This window comes from Pseudopodoces humilis, chromosome 18, assembly GCF_049639895.1.
Source record: "Pseudopodoces humilis isolate 2021_Gansu_Grassland_sample_001 chromosome 18, ASM4963989v1, whole genome shotgun sequence".
NCBI lineage: Eukaryota > Metazoa > Chordata > Aves > Passeriformes > Paridae > Pseudopodoces > Pseudopodoces humilis.
The window spans coordinates 9,786,121-9,811,290 of NC_142217.1; the positions used below are offsets into that span (position 1 = coordinate 9,786,121).

The window sequence follows — 25,170 nt, forward strand, 5'->3', positions numbered from 1 at the left end:
TTGAACAAAGGTTTCCTGTCTGTTTTCAGCAAAACTGTGAAGTATAAATATTTATGCGTTGGAGCAGCACATTCATCCATTATCCCAACATATAAACGTGTTCCCAGTGCTGTGGTTTCCACTGAGGTGTCATCCAGCGTTTAATCCCCTTGGATCTTGTCTCAGCTGATCAAAACCATGACGCTGCTAAGTGTAGCTATCAATCATGGACAGGACTCCATCCAGCTGGATTGTCATAAATGTTAAGTGATACATTCACTTCAGTGGTTATGACCGAGAACAGGATCATACAAGCTGTTCCTTTTTAAATTGTTTTATTGTTTCCAAAGGCAACAGGCAAAGGAAGTTGATTATAAGGATCTTCAGTGATAAAAGAAAGGGTTGTTAAAAACAAGAGCATGATGTCCCCTCTCTGCCATGCAGGTGTTATTTCCATGAGGGCTGCAGTCCCTCTGAGAGTATTGCTGCTGAAGCAGTAGAACAGGATGTGGCACCTTCACCAGCCACCTGCAAGAGCAGAGCAGGTGAGCTGGCATTTCCCTGCAAGCTGGTCCTAAAAACACAGTACAAATGCTATGGCACAGGAGATTGGTGTCAAAGGCTCTAGGTGCAGCCTGAGCCACTCACAGCTGAGAGCAGGGCAACAGGCAGCTTGCAAGTCTCTCTTCACTCAGAAGGGAATGTTTGGCCTCCGTAGATGTGTGTTTTGGGGAGAATGCATTCAGCAATTTTAAGAGGGGACATGTAGGTTCAGCATAAGGTTAGATGAGGAAATAGCAAACCCAGTCCTGTGCCAGTTGAGAAGATACCCAGAGACATCCTTTGGGGGGTTCCTTTTGTCTCAGGAGACACGGTACAGAGATCAGCAGCCCGTGGACAATGTGGAGATGTTTCCTTGCTGGGGCCATCTCTGGCCTTGTCCTGTATGGGCCAGACTACAGACACTGGCTCTCCTGGTGTGCCAGACTCTACTGCTCACCAAAGCTGGCAGTGGATGTGAACCAACTGCCTCCCTTCCTTGTCCATCATCATCATGGTCCTCCTCTTGTGCAGAGGTACTGGGACTAAACAGAAGTTTAAATGAGAATTCTTGTCCCTAAAATTCCCATCACTCTGTACCTAGATAAAATCCCCTTGGACAAAGCACAAGTGACCTGATCTGTGCCACGTTACCCCCCCCCCCCCAATCCATTATTACTGTGGACAGGAGCACAGTCCTGGAGTGGCCACTGTGACCCTGACCCTGCCCAGCAGCAATGGGCAGCACTGCAATTGCAGTTACACAATTCCACATTTCAACATGATATTGAACTTGTGATTTCTACTTTCTCTCCTCCTCCTGAGATGAAAAAGCCCCTAGCTGCTGACCCAGAGGCAGGATTCAGTCCCTGAGTTCTGTTTTTCACTTTCACGTGGATAGTGGTAGTTTGCAGCTCTGCACTCCTTGCCTGGCAGGGTTGCTGGATGGACACAGAGCACAGTTCATGGCTTGGTCATTGCCACCAGGTCAGGAGTCACCACAGGCACAGTCCCAGGTGGTATTTGCACCAGGCCTCATCTGGGCCAGCTTCTCAGTTGCCAGATCCCCAGGGGAGACTCTGGCCTAATCCTCATCATAAAGCCCAAATGGCTTTATTCTTGAACCAGATCTATGGCCCTAGATAGACCAAAGTAAATAGCAGAGTTTTTTGAGCAGTGTTTTCTAAGATGTAGTTCTAGCAAATGAAAAGTCTCTAGGAAAGCAGAGAGCCTCAAGTGATCCTGATTTATTTCCCTTGGGCATTTCTGTTGTCTTTTCTTAGTTTTTAAATCAAACAGGTTTTACTGCTACCTTCATCCCTGTGGGGTAAACCCAACTTACAGTAAAGTAGGAAAATGATCATGCTTCCCTCATTCCAAACATTTTATCAGCACTGAAAGAGTTCTTTGCAGATCACACTGCCTTCTCCCTGGTTGCTTACTGATAGTGCTGCTCTGGCCCACTGAAGTAAGAACTTTCAGCTTCTTAGAGGTTGCTGGGAAGAAAATTTTCCATTTTATTTTAGAAAACACAACCTTTTGGTTTTCAAACTGAGAGGAAAGGGCTCTGGAGCTCTACTTACTGAACACACAGGTAATAGCAATCTGAATGTCCATAATATTTTTATCTGATGACTTCAAAGCACTCAGCAGAAAGAACAGAAATGTGTGATTTGCAGGAAGGGAGAGGATAAGCCACAGGGTGCCAAATACTTGTGGGGTGGAGCAGAGCTGTTCTTCAAGGCATGGGAATGAGAGCACCCTCTACAGAATTTTAAAAGAGTGGGAGCTGTAATGAAGCAAATAGAGGATTTCATCTGCTCAATATGCATGTGTATGCACACAGTGACATATAAATGCGTGGTTTGTTTAGCTTTTAAGGTTTTGGCAGTGCATTTTTGGACTCACTGGGTTTGATCTACAGATCATTGAACCCCAGATTTGTCTTTTTCTGCTGGTTTCAGGATTCCAAATGATGTTGGCTGCTGCTGCTTTCCTGTGTGTTTAATCTGTTAGTGTGACAGAATCACTGTTGTGAGCTATACATGGTTTAAGGAGCATGTAAGAGCCACTGCACATACAGCCCAGACAGCATTTTAATTTGCTGCACCACAGATGACTCTGGTTGCAGTAAATTTACTGTGAGTAGACTAATTGCAAAATAACCCTAATTGAGTAGTTATCAGCAAACAACATCCTGTGGAACAAAACTGCTTACAATTAATAGCATTTAAGCCATGCACTGGTATTCTGCAGAACGCTAAGATGTAATTACACCGTGTACAGAGACTGTGTTCTGTTCTGGAAACCATGTTTCCAGCACTGCTTTCATTATAAAGGGCCGTTTCAAGATTCAGTAATTGCATTTTAGGTGAAATGAATTTATGAAATAAGTGATGTATCCTCTCCCCTTAGGCGTGTGAAGCAGAACCAACTCTCATAAAATCAGTGAAGCTGTGGTACTGTCAGGAGAAAAATGACATCCTGGTACGTTGCCAGTGATTCTCAGATTAGCTATTATTATGGCCACATATACAAGTTAGGATAGTTTAAACTGGGATGTAAGGAATGAAAATATACTTTGCCATTCTGGCTGAAGATGGGCCCTACATCATTGCATGGATGAGGAATTAAGTCTCTCATTTAAGTGATGGAAATTCACATCATGAACCCAAAGGGCACACGGACCCCTGTCACCAGTCTGGATGTGCAGACAGCCCCTGCCTTGCTGTTGGTGACTCTGCTCATTTGAAGGGACTGATGAGGTAACCCTAGTGTAAGAGCTGACAAAACACTTTCCCCTGCTCACAGCTGATTTGCTCCCTGGGCAGAGGGCCAAATGAATGATTTATCCTTAGAAACTAGATCTGGCCAGTGGGTCAGAAACTGGACAAGTTTCTTTACAGAAGGAAGATGTGTGTACATCTTGTAAGGGAACTGGAATTGCTAGAAATGTCTTTATGGCATCCCAAACTAGGATGACACTGCTTTACCATCTCCTTGTACCTCTGGAAACAGCTGCCCTGTAGAAAACAGGGGACTGCTGTTTCTCAGAGATGTGTGAGATTGTGGCATTGCCGAGCTGAGGGATTCTTCCTCCAAAATTAAGGCTGTGATGAGCACAGCCGGGCTCTGTCAGCTCAGTCTTGCATAGACAGCTTTGGTTTTAGAAGAAATTCAGTGAGGGGGAAAACTGTTGGGTGTCTGTGCCAATTAATTCTTTCATTTAAATACAGATAGCTCCTGTCTAGATCATCTGCAAGTTTGAAAGTGGGAGAATGAAATCAGCTTGATGTTCCTCTTGTTTTTTTCTTGTGATGCTACTGTCTGGTCACGTTTCTCCACGTCAGGTCTGTCTGATCACCTGTGGGTCTGGAGGCTGCAGAACTGGTCCCCAAGAGCAGACTTGCAGAAATCATCTGGCACATGGCATCTCAAGGAAATGATGGGAGCAATACATGACACAAGGAGTGGGGGACAGAAGGGACAGAATATTTATGGTCAGCAGTCCTACTTCTCACCAACATTTTCTGTTTTGGAAAATGTTATCATTTTATGGAGCATTAAAGGGGGAGCAAGGGCAAGCGTGGGAGAGGATAATGGCTGAGCATGTCCTTGCTGCAAACCTCCTGGGAAGAGAGCATGAGGGTAGCAGAAGCTCAGTGAATATTTTGATAAAGATTACTGTGTATGTACAGAGATGAAAGAAAAGTACTTCAGTGATCGTGAATGCTTCCCAGTGGTCCTGAAATGTGTGGACAGAGTGTTGGGGAAAGTCAAATACAACTATGGCTAAAGAAAATTGTTGGTATGAAGGTATGAACTGGGGGGAGTGGGGAGAAGAATCAGAAGGACCAAGAAACCCAACCCAAAATAAGAGCACCAAACTCGACCTCCCCCTGTACAAGGAAAACTTGAGCCCTACACTTTTTCAAACATAATGGTTTTCATATAGAATTGTTGCTGGACCTCTGGAGTAGACTCATTATGATGATTTTAGCAGACAGACCCTGAAGAGGAAACATGGCATCTAATTATCTTAATTTTATTCAATGGTAAGCAAGCAGCTGTGTACATGAGTACTGGACTGAGCTTGAGTTAAGGCTGCACAAGCAGCTTCAATGTTATTCTTTCCTAATTCAACATTCCAACATAACAAAACTGTGTTAGGGTGTCAGTGTAACATACTAATTGTGAGCAGGCAGCATTTAGATTTGCTTTTTGTTTTAAAAAACACCATGGACAAAAGAGCACAGATTCAGCTCCGTCTTTCTAACCATTGCACTTCTCCAAGTGCCATTACTTAGCAAATACTCAGTTTTCACAGGAATCTGCAGCTGACAAACTATTACTTTGAGAATGGGGAAGTGTTATGTTCCAGAAATGCCATACTAACTGCAACTTGAGGCTGCCACAGTTTAGTTTGAAGCCAGTGGCTCTGGTGTATTACTTTTAAAATAACTGGGGGGAAAGTATTGACATTTCATTTCTCCCTCCTGAGCCAAGGTGAAGAATTTTCCTTTTTTGTGGCTTCTTGAAACAATTCCTTAAATATATACAGAATTTGTTACAGTATTAAAAATATAATTAAAGGGAATGCACCCTGTTTCAGGAAGGTATTTGAAAGGGTACATTTCTTTGATGTAGTTTGGGAGTTACTGAGCTTTATGAGATCACTGGTTTGTAATGGCTTCCCCTGGAAATGAAGAAGAGTTGTTTAAGAGATTTAACTCCGAATTAAAATGCCAGCAATCTAGGCATGAGGCCAATCTTACAGGACGTTATTGCCATTTTAAGATTCTAAACCATAATTTGTTTCTGTTTCAAATATTTCTTATGCAGGAGGTAGTTTTAAAACATCCGTCTTTTTTCTCCCTGGGTAATCATGACTTCCATAGAAAAACTGAATGACAAGAATCTGTAGCTGAGCAACCTTGAGAAAGATTTTGAAATTGCTCATTGTATATTTAGTCTTCCAAGTAAATGCTTGTCTTTGATAGTTTGAGAGCGTGTTAGAAGTGAATAGCCCTGATTCACTGCTCACACTATTTTAATATCACTGATTTATCACTTAGTTGTGTCAAATAAGTTGCTCCTGATTGGCACCTTTGTAAGGAGGAACAGAGCACTCCCATCTCCCAGTGCCTACTGCTGTCACTAACAGGCTCAGCTGAATGCACAGGAAAGTCTGAAAGTCTGCACTTTACAGTTTGAGAATAAAATAAGATGTTGGTTTCAAGTCCTGGCCCTACTGAAAGGCCCATGGCAAAAGTCCATCATTTTTCCTCTCCAGCTTTCTCACCACCCCCCAGGGAGGCCAAGGAATTTTCCAGTCCTTCCTTCTAGGGCTTGCTGCAAGCTGAATATCTCTACCATCTCTTGTGTTCAATGCTCACCCATTTGTTCTCATCCACAGACGTTACTGTAAAAATGGTGAAGATTTATGCAAAAAAAGCAAAATTACACTTCGCGAGAAAATCATTGTCTAATAACTCAAACTCTGTTATTTCTGGAAAATAATTTGAACAGCAATTGTATGTGCTTTCAAATTGTGCAATTCATAGGATTTCTTCTGAAGGCCTGAATTGCTTGTTGCCTTTTAAAACCGAACCCTGTCCAGCACTCCCTGAACTCTGCCAGCCTTGGAGCCCTGACCACTTCCCTGGGGAGCCTGGTCCTGTGCCCAGCCACCCTCTGGGTGAAGAACCTTTTCCTAATATCCAACCTAAACCTCCCCCAGCAGTCTGCAACAGTTGTAGGTCCTGTCAGAGAGTACAAGAAAGAGCTCAGTCAAAAGGACCTTTTTCTACAAATCTCATTGGAAACCTCAGTACTCAGCTGAAGCTCAGGGCAGCCCTTGGTGTAACCAGAATATAATGGCTCGTATCATTCTCTTTGTTGCAAAGTGATTCTGTCTCTTTTGTGGAGACTTCCTTGCCCGTACTAATGGAAGTGTTTCGTTGAAGTCTTGATTAATTTCTGTAACTCATTAAAACTTCTAAGAGAAAGACTTTGCTGGTGAGAACGCACCTTTGTTGGTGCCTGGCTGTAAACAGCAGCTTAAGCAGTCCGGCTGCTTACTCACCTGTGGTTTTAATTGCAAATGAAGGCTTCCAGCCAGCCACTGGATATTGCTGTGCAGTGGAGCATTGCAAACCCTGCTCCTCTCAGACTGAAAGCTGTGTGTGTGTTACTGTGCTGCATAATAGTGTGGAGCTTGACAGTAGTATGACTAAACAGAACCATATATTTTTGTGTTCTTCATCTATTTCTGGGCTGTGATTCATTCTGGGCAATTTACTGAATAGTAGAGAGGAAAAGGGAAGTTCAAAAGAGAAATTTACTGCAATATGTGTTTTACCCATTTGTACTTTCTCTTTTGCATGGGACTGAGGTGTAGGTGCTCTGGAAGAATTTCACTGTGAGACTCTGAGCAGGTTTGAGGATCTACCCCCAGGTTGTTCTCTCTCTCTGAGACAGTCACTTTCTTTGGTCATTTATTCAAAAACATATGGGGAATATACCTTGTTACAGAAGGGAAAACTGGACAGGAGAACCTAGCCTGGCTCATTCAGCCACCTTGCCAGAGAAACAAGTGGCTAAGGAGAGGTGTGGTTGGGATGAATTGTGAGGAGAGCTACCAAGAGACGTTGTGGAAAAGTCTTCTGTATAACACACACTGGATTTGCCAAGCCAGAGCAGAGCGAGGTTACACATAGCTGATGTGGTTTTGTAAACAAATCTATAATTTGCTGCCAGCTGGTGATCACAAACCCAAGCTTCCTGTGAAGTGTTCAAAGCAAAGAGGGCTAGAGTTTTAACTGATGTAATGAAGTAGCTTTGCTGACTCCTCTTAAGTGATGTCTTACTTCAGTAAATTTATTCTGTAACCTTTATCAGTGAACCATAAAATGTCCCTATGTGCTTCTATCACCAAAATTTTAAGTTCACTGAGAAATAAACAAGACAATTTTGTTCTTACATAGGAGCAAGCAAAGATAAAGAGCTAGGGATTCTTGTCTTACCAGTCTGTGGAAGTTTATAGTCCAAAGCAAAGCCCATCTGTCCAGCATTTGGGAATAAGAACAGTTGTACAGCAGTTCTGATTCTGAAAATGTTCTACCTTGCAGATCCCTGAAAAACAAATGAGAAAATCACTTCTGACAGGCTCATGAGAAATATTACAAGGAAGCTTCAGACATCTCTGGCATTCTTAACCTGGTCATCGAAAAGGAAACCTTAATGAGAAATCCCACTAGATTCAGCTCCATCATTTACAATTGAAAAGGCTGCAGTTAGCACAGAAATTCACTCATTTTCATTTCTCTCAATCATTTCTGGCCATTTGTAGACATAATTTGCCAAACATGTGAACATTTGTGTTGTCATGATATTTGCTTTAGATTACTGCAGCCTGCAAAATTTTAGGAAATAAATCAGTGATGTTAGGGGACCCCTAACGTGCAAACTTGAAATCACTCAGAAAATTCTACTGAAATCCATCCAAGCAGAAGGATCTCTTCAAGAAGAAGAAAAAGGAAAGATGCAATGTGATTGCTCTAGAAGTTATTAAAGAGCTCTCAGCTAAGGAGGGACAGCAAGAATATGTTCCATTACACCATATCAAGGGCCAACCACACAAGCACTAATAAAAGTTAAGTCCTAGACTAATACTGGGGAAACTTGAGTTTCATTCTTGGATGGGCCACAGGCTTGCTGGGACACCTCAGACAGTTCATGTCATCTACAGACCAGGTATTTAACTCCAGTGCAGGTACATGCAGAGGAAAAATGGGGGTGATGATGTTACTGTTAGTTTGGTATTTATGTGGCTTTTAAATCCTGTTTATTAAGAGACTTTGAAATAATTTTGTTTAAAAATAACAGGGTTTTTTTCTGAGTTCCCTAAGGGAGTTTGCTGAACAAAAGTATCTTTAAGGAGGAAAAATTCTCTCTTTTTCTGGTAGCTATCAGTATGTTTGATGTTTTTGTACCATACCAAATCTGTTCTCTTATTTCAGGGTGCTTAGGAAGGGAACTGTGGTTTTACTTATTATGTATTTCAAAGCCTGCCTGGTGCTATATTAGTTTCCACAATAAATTTCCTAAGGTAAAGTGACAAACCAATAATTTTTCATTATTAATCAGCTATCCATGAAAGATTGGATTTAGGTCAAAATTTATTACCCTATGGAACTGAAGCCAATATTTAACATAATGTCAGCTATCTTGATATTAGAGAATTTTAATGGCTATGCAATTTTATTCAATGATGAAATTATTTCAGTTGTATGGTGTATGTCTGGGCAATTTGATATACAGAGCCTTGAGATGAAAATCAGATAAACATGGAAAATGGTAATTGATTGGTGGAAGGTTGCAATAATATCTGTCTTGATATACCTTTTATTGTTAAATTATTTATCTAATGCAATCTCCTACACTTTCAGTAGTCTTTAAGTTGGCATTAAATCGATGTTTAAGACTTCACAGTCAGAAAGGCCTCATAACTCAAACTGATAAATATCTTCTAACATATCAGGAGGAATAATGATCCATCTTAATATCTGAAAGTAAGAAAGGTGTTATTCTCTTTTCTGTGAATCCCTGTAGAAGGACTGTAGAACCATAAACCAGAAGAACTAAGGTTAGAAGACAGAAAGAGCTATCAGAAAATAGTGTCTGTGCAGGGACAGCAGCACTGCCTGCCCAAGGGCTGGGAACAAACACACCGGGACTGTCCCTGGGAGCTGGGGCTGCCACCGACCCCAGGAAACGGCATCCAAACTGCTCCAGGCTGGGGAGCCTGGCTGCTCTGCCCTGCATGGCCTCCTACCTGTGTCCTTTTGTCTGGACTGTGTCAAAATCCACATTAATAGTTTTGTATGTCATTGTTCAGAAAATGGTGTAGGCAACTTGTTTTCTACCCCATCTACCAAATGTTATATGGCAAGGGCCGGGGTTGTTTGTCAGAAGGCAGATAAAAGGATCACAGCACCTTCAGCACAGCTGAAGCTGCCTTTTTCCTGTGCATGTACCATTTAAACACCAGAAAGAAATATTAAGCGTAGTCTGTAGGCAAAAAAAAAAGACAAAAAAAACCAACCAAAACAAAAAACCAAACCAACAAACAAAAACCAAAGAGAGATCTTTATTCAGATAGTAACTAAATCTAGTGAAGAGTGAATAGGAATGTGAGTTCCTTTTTGCCTTAAAGGCAGCAATATTATTGAAAACTAGTGCTGGAATTTTATTCAAATAGTAGGAGGCTTTTCATTTTTTTGAAGTGGAGATAGAAAAAATTATCCTATGGGTAAATAGAATCTCCAAATGAGTTTTCATCTTAAAGCATTACAAATTTATTTCAACTATACCTAAAACTATCCAGCTGCAATACCACAGTGGTGCCCTAAGTACACCTTCAGTACTTTGTGAGTTTGTCCAGAATTCAAGTGGAATGTGAAAACCTGGCATCATCCCTGAATAATACATTTCAGACCTGCTGAAATACTTTTCATCATTTGCATAAATCTGGCATAGAAATAATTGTGATTTTTCAATTTTCTTTTCATTATCTGACTTGAGAAGTGAAAACTAATTGTTAGCTGGCCTAAATTGGTGTAGCTTCATTTGGATAAAGCAGTGAACCAAACCAACCCTGCAGCTTTTCTAAAATGCCATCACCTCCCTTGTGAACAGTATCTGCCTAGCTGAGGCAAAACGGAGGAAATCCTACATTTCTTCAGACTAATTGGATTAAGCTAGACTGGAAATTGTGTAATACAATGCAGGAGACATTTAGCATCCCTAAAACATCAAGCTTCAAAGGGCAGTTTTTGTAGCAGTTCAGGCTGACTACCTGGGCTTGTTTATTGCTTTGAACATTGCAGACTTACTTTTAGGATTCATGATCATCCATAAAGAAATTCAGCTGTTATTTAAAATGCTCTGTTGGGAATGCTCAGTAGTTATTAATTAATAATGCATCAGTAAAGCAACAAAAGGGCAGGTAAAGATGCAGTTAGAAGTATTGGCTGGGTTTCTGCTGCCTTCAGAATTGTGATTATGTCTCATTTTCCTGGGGTTAGCTCATCCTTGTGGCTCTGGGTTCTCCTCTTTGTACTGCAGGCATTTTCTGTAGAAAATACTGACTGATGCATGAATTTGTCCACAATTAAAAGTAAACCAAAATGCCTGTTATCAGTAAGAGGTATAAACTGAGTCCTAATATATTTTCAGTGCCAGAAACCTGTCAGGGTCTTGTGAGAAGAGAACACAAAATCACTCAGCAATTTCTTTTAAATGAAGAAAATTTAGGGCCAAGTATAAGAAAAGAAAAAGGAAAAAGCACAATAAAATCTAATTTGAAGCGCTGTTATATATTGCTAAAGAGTTTTATAGATAACATTGTCACTTTATTACAGTGCCAGTGAAGCTCAGTGCTGTGAAAGTCAGTGCAAACCTGGTGTCAGTGGGGTTAGAGATGGACCAGCTCAATGTTGCTGCTTTTGAAGGAAAAAGGATGAACTGCTGGGAGTTTTCCTATACCCACTGCTGGCCCAGAGCTGAGCTCTCTTTGGCAGTATTATTTTTTGTATTTTTGCTTTCATACTGATTACTGCTTTTGCAATGTGTCCTATTTTTGCGTGGTAATTGATATTCTGGAGAATTTACTCGGTGTGCAAGATTTAATATTAGGTCCTGCTGTCACGCTGACAATGAATTAGCTTTTTGGACTCTATCATATGTTCTCAGCAGGCACATATGTAATTAAAATGAGCCCACGTTGAGTTTCATATTAACACTCAAATCACCTTTGGCAAAAGGTCTCTGTGTTCTTTTGGGATTATACTCTATGGCAATGTAATTACAGTGTCAAGTATAATTTTTACTTTTAAATACTTCTTCATTTACAATAGTATTAAACTTTTCCATACTGGTTCACTTTTGGATTTATAAAATGATTTTGTTCTAATAAAAAGGTTGCCACCACAGGCATTCTATTTCAGATGTTGTCTTCAGCTCTAAGAAAGTTGTGCTGTTGAACAGTAAGCATTTGGTGTCAGGATTGGATTGGATTAGTTTACATAAAAAGTAATTTTAGAAATTAAGTGTTCTTTCATAAAGATGGTACCTGCTGTGACAATGAGGTCAGGGTGGTCCAGTCTCATAGAAGAAAGGGTGAGAATGAATGGTGTAGTGTGTGTGTGGATAAACAGTTCACTTTCTAGAAATTATGTCTTGAGAAATAATGTGAAGAGATTTTTCATCGTTCTTTTAATGTCAAAATAAAGATAGGGGAAATACAATTATATTTGAAAGAAATTGCAGCTCGGGTGCTTTTGATTCTTTTAGCCATAATGGGGGATTGTTAAGGATGCTCAAAGTTAATCTGCATTTTTATAGATCAGGGATTGTTTAGAACTGGAACATGAACAGAGTTTGGCTCAAACATGCTAATTTTCTTTTGATACTGATTTTACACTGTCCATTCTCCATGGATTTCAGAGAGGCTGCAGAGTGGATGGACTGAAATGAATTCAGAGGATTAACTGAATGAAGTTATATTGCTACTACTCAGTAACTGCCTCCTTGCCTTAACAAGTAATATTTCTTCTTGGCTCAGTTACAGATAATCTTCAGGGGCTTTTGAGCTGTGTGGAGGTTGAGTTGCTGAGAGGCAGAGCCTCACAGGAGTGTTTGCAGAGCAGCTGCTGCAGGGAGAGCAGACCTTGCTGGAGCCCGCGATGGTTCCTGGCTCTCTGGTGCTGTGGGTTTGTACCTCTCTGAGCTGAGCTGCTGCCATTGGGGTCCCTACTGGCCCTACCCCTCTGGATAGTGAAGTACAGAGCTATTTCTGCCACAAACCTGCTGGGGCTTCTTTTCTGCCTCCCTCTCTCTGAGGTGCTCGGTGTCTGAGGGCTGTGAGTCCCTGGCCTGGGAGTGTGCAGGTCATGGGCAGCTCTGAGAGCCAGGGAGCCTTTGGGTTCTTCCTGCAATCCTCTGCCAACATTTCTTATTTTTCCTGGTCTCCTTTTTTAAATAAACATGTCATTTTACAATCTGTGAGATGCTTCTTGTGTTTCACACATTTTCATCTCCTAAATTAGGTTTACTTAGCAGTTTTGCAGCCAGTTGATGATTTTCGTGCCCTACTGTACCATAAAAGCCAAGTTGTGAATGAATTTGGGGCTCTGTTGTTTTAGAGGAGGAGGAACTGAATTACATCTCAACACAAGTTGTTTGAATTTGTTTTTTTAATTTTTTTTCTTTTAAGCCTCCCCTTGTGCTAGGGATGATCAAATAGCTTGTGTATGAATGAGAGATGGCAGGAGGAAAGCCCAAATACGGGAAGCCAATATTGCTGGATTACATCTAGACCTTCAAAGCAGTTTTTAGCACTTGCTTTACCTAATTAAAATGCGTAACAACTTGGATGTGTGCCCTGTCTCACAGTGTGCTGCACCATGGAGTTATTCCTGGAGATCCACACTAATGCACAGCTCACACCTGCCAGGCTCCCCAAATTCAGTGGGGTGGGATGAGCTGTGCACGAGCAGAGCCCCCTGTGCCAAGGTCCTGCTCCAACCCTGCCAGCACACAGGCAGCACTGCTGGGAGGCAGCATCAGTCCCAGCTGCAGGAAATGGGAAGTGCCTGGGGCCAAATTTAGTACCTCTGAGTGCTGACATGAAATGAAGAGTTGCAGAATGGGAAGAGAGACTCTGAGGGGCAGAGTTTAGATAATTTTAGAAATAATCTCCATTATTATTTTTGTCTGTAAAAAGTCAGCATGATTTCTTTTGTCTCAGACATTGCACAGATACTCTTCTTGTGCAGTTAGAGAAGCCCCTTCTACAGGCTACTGTTTAAGCAGTTCCTTGGCATTCAAGGGCATCATAGACATGTTAAAATCTGAGAGAAATTTATAACTCATTTATAAATTATGGTATTATTGCGAGAACGCGTTTTGCATACAAATTCTCCCCAGATGCTTTTCACAGCAGCCAGTAACTTATTTAGTCAATAAAGTGATGTTTTCTGCACATTGGATTTTTTTAACAAAACTGTAATGTCTATTGAAATATAGAAGAATCTCTTTATGTTGCTTTTGTTGAACATTTTCTGATGCTGGCAATTTGATTTTCCCTTTGTTTTCCTCTAGTGGTATGTTAATGGGATCCTTTTATTCTGTGATGGAGTAATGGAGTGCAAGTCCTTTATTTTAGCAACAAGACTATGCTGTTTTGTTCTATCCTTTGCCCATCACTTTAAGTGTGAAAATACATCCTGGTAAATACCAGTCCAAACAGTTTTCTTGAGAATATTTAAAAAATCAAGCTCAGTTAATTTGTAGTAATTTGTTCCTCGCTGGCAAAAACTTTGTATGAAGACTTGTTTTCCCTGTTGTTTCAAAGAGGTGAATGTCGGAAGTGCTGACCCTGCCAGATGTGTCAGGGCTCAGGTTTGGTGCTGCTGCAGCTGGAGTTGGGCTGGGGTTCAGGGAGGATGGGGAGGGGGCTGTGGAGCAGAGCAGCTGTTCAGCAGCTCTTTGCTAAGTGGATGTTTCACTCACACAGAACCCATTACAATGAAGCATGGAATTCAAGATATGATTTTCAAAGCACCCTAATTGGATTAGGGGGATTGTGTTGAAGATATGTTGGCTATGAAATGTTTAGAGGATTAATGCCCAATGATTTTTTTTCCCCCGTCTTTAAACCATCTTTACTAATCCCTCTTGATCAGAAGCAGCTTCTGGAAAGCATTCTAGCCAGGAAGGAGAGCCCAGCCCTACCTCACCCATCTCCAGGAGGAGAGACATAGGCTGTTCTGTGCACTGCACAGACCAAGGTTCTACATTTTAGTTAGATCCAGGGTGCTCATTGTCACTTTGCTTGTATTCTCTGAAAATGTGAATATTTATGCCCTTAACATTTTCCATATTAATGAACAATTTTGGAGTGTAAGGGTGGCCTGTGCAAGAATTAACATCCATCTATTTGTCTTGTGTTTTAGCCTGTCTGTGTATGCTAAAATCTAGCTCAAGTAGTGCAATGTCATTTATTATTCAGATGTTATTGTAACTGAGCATACCATACAGTTACATTTTTGAAGTCTGCTGAAGGAACTGGTGTTAATTGCTTACAGTAGAATCTATTTGCTGGTGGAAATGTCACAATATAATTATGCTGTGTTTCTCTGTCTGACAAACAATATACTCAGAGAAGATTGGTCCTTTTTTCCTTCTCTGTTGAGTAAAATTATTCATATTCCACAATGATCCTTTATGTAGTACACATGGTAGCAAGGAGTACACAGGTGCTTTCTCAAAGCACAAAGCTGATCAATTATAAAATAATTCATGTGTTACTATTCACATGGGAAAATGAGAAGTACTTTGGGTCATTTGACAAAACCATTTCTTACCAGTGTCCTTTGACATAAATTTGACATGATATTTGACAATAGTTATGTGTCAAAAAATTAGTTATGCTGAGAAATGTATACTCTGAGTGGAGAAACCCCATTTGTTTCTGGGGGAAGCTCGTTTTTCAGGTGTGCTGTTTTACTTTAAATGCTTCAATTCTCACTCTTTCCTAGCTAATCTACCAGTGTGTACAAACTCAAGGCATATATGTATTTATTGTGCCTGCACATATGTGAATCTGATGTCTGACACATTTTTTATTGCCTCAGTGTGAGATCCTTAGCATTGCCTAGTCCCAGCCCTGCAGCCTTTGAAATCCTTAAAGTTTAACTCAAAAGGATGCAAGGGAAGCAGATCCTGACAGCTTTGGAGTGAACCTGCACAGACCTGTGCTATGTATCTTTTCTCTCTCTTTTGACTGTATTGTGAAATTCCTGTTAATTTCACCCACACTGCAAGTGCCAGCTAAAACATGAGGCTAAACTTTCCCATTTTGTACCACATACAGGGACCAGGTATGAGGGTTGATTTTTGCTTTTGCTAGTGCAACCTTTATTCTCAGCACCTAACTTGACCTTTTCAAACTAGCTATGTAAAATACATGTGAAAGTCTTTAATTTTTTGGTCTATTTCCAACACTGTGTTCATAGTTATCTTGAACAGAGAATAAAGGCAGAGTCTTTATTCAGAGCCTTCCAATTCTACTTTCAAAAAATAGGAGACAGATGTAATGGAATCTCAAAGGGAGGATTAACTTCGAGTTAACAGACCAGATACTCATATGGTATAAATTAACTTGGTCCTGGCCTTACACCAGCTGATTGTAATGATTAACTGTTAATTTCTTAAGATTATTTGGGGAAGAGATACTTTACATAGGACTTGAAAGATGACAGCAAGTTAAACAGAAAGGGAAAACATTGATCAGGCAGGTAGCAAACATGCTTTTATCTACCTATCCATTTCTTGGTAGTCTCAGCAGTACATAATGTCTCCTGGGAGGTTATGTGAAGTAGAGATGTGTGTAATTGCTTGTGTTTTCACTCCTTATTGATTATTCTTGCTGTGAGCATGAGAGGAAGAGATGGTGTAAAGGTTACAGTGTGCCAGTCTCCAAACACACTGGAACAGACACTCCAATCAGCAAAGGCTGTTTCAAATGCTAATTTGAAGTGTAAACCTTGGTATACTTCTGTTGCTATTTTACTTAGTATTTGTTTTGTTGGTATTGTTACTTTGTTTGATGTGTGCCTTGGTTGCTCCCTAGTAACTGATTTGCTTTCAAGTTTCTGTTCCTTGAAGGATTAAACTTCCTGATGATGCAGAAGAGAAAGTCTAACTGAAATAAGGGCATTTTCTGCATTTTCTTCTTGTCCTGCACAAGAAATCTAAAGGTTTTTTAGGAGGGAAGGGAGTGAGGCTCCTCAGAGAAGAGCTGACTCCAAAGCCTATTGTTGGTTTTGGCATGAATGGTGCTGAGGCTGTCAGTGGTGTCCCAGTTGGGATGTAATCCATTGGCAGCAAGAGGGCTGGCAGCCTCTGGAGTGTAATTCAGGCCACCTAAATCAGTAGTTGATTGTTCAGAAACAGCAAATTGTGAATGAGGTTTTATAAATGTTTCAGTCCGGGTTTGTGTCACCAGTTTTCTTGGGAGTGGTGGGATGACTTATCTTGTATGACAAATCCCTGTTCTCATCGGTTTGGGGCTGTTGATAGGAGCATCCCTAGCAACAGCCAGTGGTGGATAAGATAACTAAACATCTCAATCCTTTCACTTCCTGCCTTCTGTAACCTCTCCCCCCGCTAGCGAGCACAAGTCAGCTCTTGGAGCACAAGAGTGAAGTGTCTCCTCCTGTAGTGAGCTTTCTGTGAGGGGAGGGTGGCTCCACACAGTGAGAAACCTCTCACACCTTATGTGTTAGCCATGAAAGACAGGACAGGACTGCTGGTTTTCCTTTTATCTTGTGTGTATTGCCATGGAACTGGTGCACTCAGGAGCTGCTCCTGGTTGCAGTGATGAGCTGGTTGGGCTCCACAAGTTTTGACTCTGAGCTGGGAATGGGCTGTGGGTTTGTCCTGAGAGCTGTGTGACACAGGCACTTGTAAATAGTGGTCTTCCTCCTTTTTGGTTTCCAAGGGTGTTACCTCTCAAACGTTAAGTCATAGAGTCAAAGAATGGTTTGGGTTGGAAAGAACCTTGAAGATGATTCTTCCATATGCAGAGACACCTTCCACTAGACCAGGTTGCTCAAGGCCTTATCCAACCTGGCCTTGAACACTTCCAGGGTTTGGGCATCCACAACCTCCCTGGGAAAACTTGGTCCAGTATCTTACCACCCTCACAGTAAAGAATTTCTTCCTAATATCTGACCCAAATTTCCCTTCTTTCAGTTTGTACCCATTACTCCTTTTCTTGTCACTACAGTTCCTGCCAAAGGGTCCCTCTCCTTGTAGGCCCCTCAGACACTGGAAGGTTTCTATGAGGTGTCCACAGAACCTTCTCCAGGCTGAACAGCCCCAACAGCCCTCTCAGCCTGTCTCCAGTTCTCTTATCAACTTCATGACCTCCTGGACTTGCTCCAGCAGCTCCATGTCCTTATCTTGGGGGCATCAGAACTGCTTGCAGCACTCCTGGTGGGGTCTCACTAGAGCAGAGGGGCAGAATCTCCTCCCTGACCTGCTGGCCACTCAGCTTTGGATGCAGCCCAGGGTTTGGTTGGGTTTTGGAGTGTGAAGTCAAACTAAGGTGTAAGGTGCAAGGGGAATCAATGGTCTTTGCAAGGAATATTTGTGTCTGTTCTTGGATCTGCTTTACGCTACATCTCTGAAGTCCAGCAGTGTCACTGAATGCAGTAAAAATAGCCTGATGCTCATTTAAAAGGCATTTTGTATTCACCCTAATAATGCTGATCATGATGTGCTAATTGGCTGTTAATTGATATGATAAATACTATTATTATGAGATTCATTCTAATTCATCATTAATTAATTTACTGTTGCTTTTGAGTGTTATTTATTCATGGCAGTAGGTAGGAATAGGGAGAAAATGCTTGACTAACACACTCCAGCAAAACTACAAATAATTGAGATTTGTCTCCCAGGAATGCTACCATTTTCATAATTAGAATAGTCAGAAAAGCAAGCTTGTTAGAGAGATGATTGGCCTGCCTAGATAAGTATTGTAGTAAATTAAGTTTAATGTGTATTGCAAGTGAAGTATAGTGGAATCTGATAATTAATCGGTCATTTGCAAATCATAAAAATGGTTTCAGTAATGACTCAATACTGACTGCAAGATAGAACAATTTTTTTGTTTGAAATATGGTAGGCTGCTTCAAACCAAATGCTGTCTGCTTTTGCTAGCAATCTAGAGAATATGAGCGTGCTGCTGCTGCACACACATGTACACAGGTCCTGCAGGTTGATTTAGAACAGTTCTGTGTTATCCCAACTGCTTTTGCAGGTTTTGTGATACAAAAAATTGCTGTCCTTGTTCTCAAGGTTTTTATATGTCTTCATTTACAATGAATTCTGCACATCATGTGAAAAAGACATATTCACCAAATTTTCTGGTTCAGGGTGTCTTTCTGCATTTCTGTAATGGATGATGTCTGCCCCAGTGGGTTCTTGAGTGAGTCTTGGAAGTGCTGCATGCAGCACAAATGTTATGTAGCTGTAACAGGAGGATAACAAAACTGGGATGGAATTTTTTTCCTTTAAATTCCAAAACAGAGAAATATCTTCTGGGTCTTTTTCCCTTGGTATAAAATAGAAAAAATGTCATCTTCTTATGATCCAGCTGTAAATATGAAAGTTTTATTTGTGTCCTCTATCTTTCTACCTTTTTTCTTTCATGCCCTTTACTTTTCTGTTCATGAACAGCAGAGCTGAACCTACATGTATAATTACAGTGAGTTTCCCTTTTTACATAAATTCTGCAGGGATGCAGAGCTGCTTATCACCTCACAATCCCACTTAGAGAAACTTCCAGTGATCTCATGAAGGGAATTTCCATCTGTAAGGCAGTGACTCCTCCTCTGACTTCCTTACATTTATGCTGTCACCCTCTGAAATGATTTAAGAAGACTCAAAATGCCCACATCAGCAGCTCCTTTGTTCCAATCCAAGGCTTCTTCTCAGCATGGAAAGAACATTACTGAAATCTGTCTCTTTAATGTTAAATGCAGTAGCCACTGAGTGCTTCTAAATTATGTCTCACTGCTTCCCTCCTGCCTTGCATTGATTTTTTTTGCTTATGGGTTACTTGATCATATGAAGTTACAGAGGATCATAAATTGTTCCTGTAATTTTTGATAGAGTCTGAGACTGAAAAGTTGTAAAACAGGGTTGTTGAGATAAAACATTACTACAAAAGAATTGAATATCCTCTCTTCAATAGCAGTGTGATTTCTGAAATTTTTTCAAAGTGCTCAATGCTAACTCAGAGATAAAAAGTACAGATAATGGCAGTTTTAAGGAAATCTACAGAACATAACTAGCAATACTGTAAATCATAACCATCCCTCTCTATGCCTGGGGACAGTTGTGCAGAAGACCATCTCAACTGATTTTGCTTCTCCTACTTTGCTAAGGAAGTTAAAACCCACTAGGAAAAGCCACACCTATGACCAGTCATGATAATTATCTTCTTCAGGAGCTTGGTTTGCTTTGCTAGAGCCCCTTACTGACCTGGGCAGTGGATGTGCTGAGCTCAATGGGCACATAAGGTGCTGATTCCACTTTGTGCTAGATATCTTATTTACCAGAAGAATCATCTGCACAGTGAACAGACCAGAGACCATTAAACGTTTTATATATACATAATTGTAACAATTAAAAAACCCCCATATGTATGTATGTATGTATGTAATCAGTGCTCACCTGAAATCTTTTCTGTCACTGAAAATCTTCACAAAGACCAGCATGGAAACAAATGAATCATTTCTTAGACTGGAAGTGAAAATTGGCTTCCTAAAATCGGAACTAATGTTGCTAAAGAAAGTTTTCTAGGTTCTGACATAGAAGAAATTGACTTTTCATGTAAGAGCGATCAACACACGCTGTGCTTCAGACGTTACCTCCCCTGTGCAAGGTGCCCTCACTGGATGGTGCTGCAGCAAGACAGACCATCCCCATCTCGAGATGCCCTTGCTGTGATGGACCACTGGGGCTTAGCTCCAGAGAGAGCTCTGGCTCAGGCCAGGGCAATGTTGCTGTTATCAAACCCTCAGACAAAGGCTTCTCATCAGGCCCTGATCAGGCTCACTGATAAGTTGCTCAATGACATTTTCTGTGGTTTTTATGTAGCCCTCCAACTACTTCTGTTATTAGGTCTGATAAATTTTTGTGTCCTAAATGAAAACATTGTATTTATTTGTTTATTTTTGGTCTTGCCACCATTTGAACAAGGCAAACCTGTTTCTCCTCTAATCAAAATGGAAAACATTTTCAGATGAAAGCCAAGCCTGGAAATTTTCAACCTGCTGTGTTGTTGAGTTGAGAGCAATTGAAAAGGAGTTGATAGTGGAAATCTGAGTTCAGCAGCTACCACACATCTGGCTGTTGCAGAAATGGTCCCACTGAAGGGAATGGGGCTGCTCCTAGGAGTTTAAGTAGGGACTACAGAGCTCTGCCTCTTTGGAGTGATTTTGGCTCATACTCCTGCTATAGTGACAGGGCTTCTGATTGCATTAATGGATGTAATAGCAGTAAATACTCTGCTGAGCTACACAGCAATAACTCCATTAATGTCCTCTATCCACTGATTCATGGGTCAAGGCACAGTGTACACACACAGCTGTGCTCAGATGAAGTCAGCAGCATCCAGGTATCTGTGTGCAGAGAAAATCTGTTGGACAGCCAAGACAATACCAAACTTTAGAGCAGAAGGTGATGGATTGAGTTACAAAACATAAGATGGCTCACAAAATAGATTGAAAGATTGCTTTGTGCTGCTGGGGAAGTGTGATCCCATTAATTAACAGTAGAGGTAAGAGATCAGCAGGCTGGCTTTGAGTTATATTGGAGGATGATTGAATATAATGTGGCATCACAACAAATGTGAAAATGATTGCACTGTCTTCGTTATTCTGGAATTTAGTAATACTGCAACAGCTGAAGATTAAACTTAATTATGAATACTGATTTCTCTGGGCACAGAAAACGCAAGTTAAAATTGCACTAGAGCTGAGGTTCTCCTGATATCTTTAAAACCGGTACAAGTTTTCCTGCTAACACATTGATGTCAGGCTTTGAGCAGGAAGGCAAAGGAGAGCTTTCACTTTTCTCAGTAAGCTTCTGAAAGACTTTTGGTGGCAGAGCAAAGTGCTGTGGTTTGTTTTCAATGGAGGGTAGCACAATAAATGCTCTTTGGTACAAGGGCTGGAAGACGTTGTTTGAGTTGGGTGTGCACTTCCCCTTCTGCTGAGGTTCCAGTTTCTCTGGAGCAAGGCAATGTGAGAAGTTGCTCTTTATCATCCTCTGTTTCCATTCTGTAATGAAACAGCAAATTTTGAGGAAGCTTAAGACAAGTCTTGCTTCAAGGCCAGGGCTGTTTCACCTGTGCCAAATGGCCATAAAGAGGATGTCCCATTCACTCTCCCCACTGACTCATATGTGCAAAGCAATTTTGAGGGGAGAGCTGTGCTCCCAAGATGGAACTATAACAATCATATTCTTCATGGGTTTTGTTTTATATTAACATTATGGGGCTTGTATTATGGTTTATAAAGTACTGATGGTTTTTGTTTTACTTTGTATTGACATTGTGGGCTTTTTATTAAGGTTTGTAAAGCCCTGATCTGTGTAAATTATCCCAGAAAAAGGGAATTGCCTAAGCATGTAGGAAACTTCATTCAACAGGCAACACCCACACTCAGAGAAGCTTTCTAGGTGAGATGGAATGCACCTCCAGTCCACTGAGACTGCCACAAGTGACCTGTGCAAGTGGAGATGGGAATTCTCTTGTGTGGGCTTGACTCATTTTTCTTGGAAAGGCAGATGATGGAATGTTGAGAGGTGACAAGTGCAGTGAAGGCTGGGAATTGGGAGTGCTGCAGAGGGAAGAAGCTGTCCATGAATCCTCTGTACCTGCTGAGTGAGAAGAAGGTGATCTTGGCAGCTGCTTTTTGCAGAACTGAAGTGGCTGAGGGTGGAGGCCACTGGAATCAGCACCTGGATTGAGCTTCAGCACATGGGCAGAATGCAGTGCAGTGATGTACTGAAGCAGCTGTCAAATCCAAGTGCTTCCTTAAAATCCTTTTAGACTTTTATCAGTAGTGAATGGTAGGATGTTAAGTGAAGTCATCTGATGTGTTTCCTGTGTATCCTGTCCCAACAGCCTGAAGAGGATGCGCTCCTACCTGAGGCAGCTCAATAATATGCAGGCATTGACATGATGTGCTAGGCTTTGGTCTGCACGAGTTTTATAGAAATAGAGAGGCTGCAGCTATTCAGGTCTTGACATTGCTCATACAGATCTGAAGTCCTACTGTATTTTTCAGTAAGCAGATTCTCAACTGAATGTTTCCTGCCAGTTTCATCTTTTTTTTTGCAACCCAGGCTGGTTCTTTCTCAGTGAAGTAGTCTGCAAAATAGAGGGTACTAAACAGCCATGAGCTAAAACCAGGGAAGTGACAGTATACAGCAAAGTAGCAGATAGTCTGGCAGATGGAAAAAGTGTAACTGTCTTCTTTTTTGAAACTCCAGGCAGCCATGTATAGGACTATATTTTAAAAGTCATAATAATATGCAGGTGGTAAAAGCAAGTGTAAAAATCCTAAACCTAAAAGAGAAGGCAGGAACTAGCACATGAAGGAAAAAAAAGAAAAAAAGGTTAGAGAAAGAAAACAGAAGAGAACAAAATAAGCCACTGCAGGAATTTATTAGAGAAAACTGATGCAGTGAGGTGGCACTTCAGGTGAAAATTTGAGAGGATTTTGTTCTCAGTAATTGCTAGATAAATGATAGTGTAGGTATTGACAGCAAGTTAGATTAAAATAAAAGACCCACAATATGACTATTTTAAATTCCCCTCACCTTCTCCATATCATTGCAGAAAGACACTGATTTAGGAAGAGAGATATCCAAAAATGTAATGAAAACCACTAAAAATATTTGAGTTCATTGACGAGACATCATCAGCTTGAAATGAAAGCAGTTTAAAAGAAAAATGGCTTGTTTTTGCAATTGCCCTTCATTCCCCTGTCAGTTCTCTTTTCAAGCACATTTTCTTTCTCTCACAGTCCCTTTTTGTCCCTTCCCTCTGCAGAAACACTCATCAGCTGCACAGGAGAAACAGCAGAACTGGGCATAGGCTAATGGCCATAATAAACAAACTAAATTATAGAAGAAATTAAATTTCAGCTTTCTTTCTAATGTTTCAATATTCATCTGAGTCCTAGTGAACCATTGGTGGAGGGTTTTTAAAGAAATACCACTTAAGTTGTTTGTGTCCTGTGTGAAGTTAAGAGTGTCTTACAGGGCTAGAAATTTCCTAATGTCTGGTCTGACTACAGCAGGGGCAATAAAGTTGCATTAATTTATGATCAGTGCTGCTGCAAAGAGATGTTCCTTGAGGGGCTGTGGACAAGGAGGGTGTGCTCCATGGGGCAGGGAGCCTCTGGCACTTTGTAAGCTCTTGGGTGTTGGGATCTGGTGTGTTCCTGGACAGGGAACTGCCTTTTAGCCCTTTACACAGTCCAGCAAAGAGCCACATGCAGGGCACAAGGGCCACCTCTGACAGCTTTCCTGCGGCTCCAGGGTGGGGAAAACACACTCTGACTTAGGGAAGTGTGCTAGGGAAGCACTGCTGAGGAGAAACTTGAAGAGAGAGTTGTGGGAGATGTTGAAACCATTCCCTCCTGGGATGTGCTGCTGCCATTGCAGCAGGAGCTCTCTCTCGTGGCTGTCTAAAAGGAGTGTTTCAATTACTCAAGGGTGTTTCAGTACAATTAAGGGGATCAAATTGTTTGATCACCTAAACAGTGCTCTGCAAACATTCAGTTGGTCTGTTTTTTCCAGGTTTATACTACTGCCTTGAATAAAGAGATGCACAAGAAGGATTAGGCAAAGGTCTTCTTTTCTGTGTCCAGCCTTTATTTTGTAATTATTACATTTGGGAAAAGAGAAAGCTTTTGGTACTGTTTACTTTTATCAACATATGTTTCCAGTTTCAACAACCTGGGAAAAATGTCTTTCCCTCTCTTTTACTCTCACTTCACACTTGGCAAATGTCTTTTCATGCTCCTTATATCAAATCAAACAGACATGAGCATGTTTTTTTAATAACTGTAGGAGATGTTGTGGAAGGTGCAGTGGGCTTTGTGGCTGCATTCAGACTGTCAGATAACTGAGCCCAGGAACAGCCTCAAATTTGTCCTACAGCCTAAATCAAGTGTCTCCACTGTCTGCAGGAGTCTGAGGTGGTGGGGATGTGGAGGTGGGAGGAGAAAGGGGCATCACAAAAGGCACAAAGTGCAGAAACGGGTAACAGCTCAGATCTTAGGAATTTGAAAATTGTACCTCTGGCAGGGGGGACACACATCAAGTAGCTTTTAATCTATTCCTTTCATTTAAAAAAGAATAAAGTTAACATTTGCAAGAAGAAAATTTGGGCAGTAGGAACTTTTTTGGCTTAGAGGTACTTTCTTTTTCTGCTAATATTCAAAATTTCAGTTTCTTTCTAAATCATTTTTGTTGAGAAAGGTCCTTGCAAGGTCAGAGCACTGAAGAATGGTGTTGTTTCTTTGAAGAATGAATGTCAGATTTTGGATAAAATTATGTTTTTCTTACATTGTGTTCTGGTTTTTGAATTGCAGAGTGGGTACACAAACCAAAACCAAAGCACTTTTAATTTGTTATTAGAAATGTCCCTCCATCTCTTCAGTTTATCAGCACACCCTGTCTGAACCTCCACTGTGGTGTTTGCTTTAGAAAAGGAAGACCAGAAATTACTTGTTAAAATAAAAATAAACAAGAATTTTAAATAGTATTGGAAGAGCCTCACTCCTCCAAGAAAAAGTGAAGATATGCATGTTGCATTTAAATGTTCCAGGGCACATCTGCTCTTACAAATAAATGCTATCAGTCAATAATCCTCAGCAGCTGTTCAGTAGCAGAGTCCCAGCAGCTTCTCAGCAGAGCTGTGCTGACCATGGGAGCTCAGCTTTGGCTGAGCAGGGGGTTTCCTTCCGAGGGACATCAGCCTTGCCATCGTTACAT

General features: G+C 41.0%; 1 protein-coding gene across 4 annotated transcripts in view; it reads left to right on the plus strand.

Annotated features, from left to right (window-relative positions):
• Positions 1 to 25,170, plus strand: part of XYLT1 (xylosyltransferase 1) — a 176,788-nt gene that overhangs the window by 88,495 nt on the left and 63,123 nt on the right. The window lies entirely within an intron of this gene.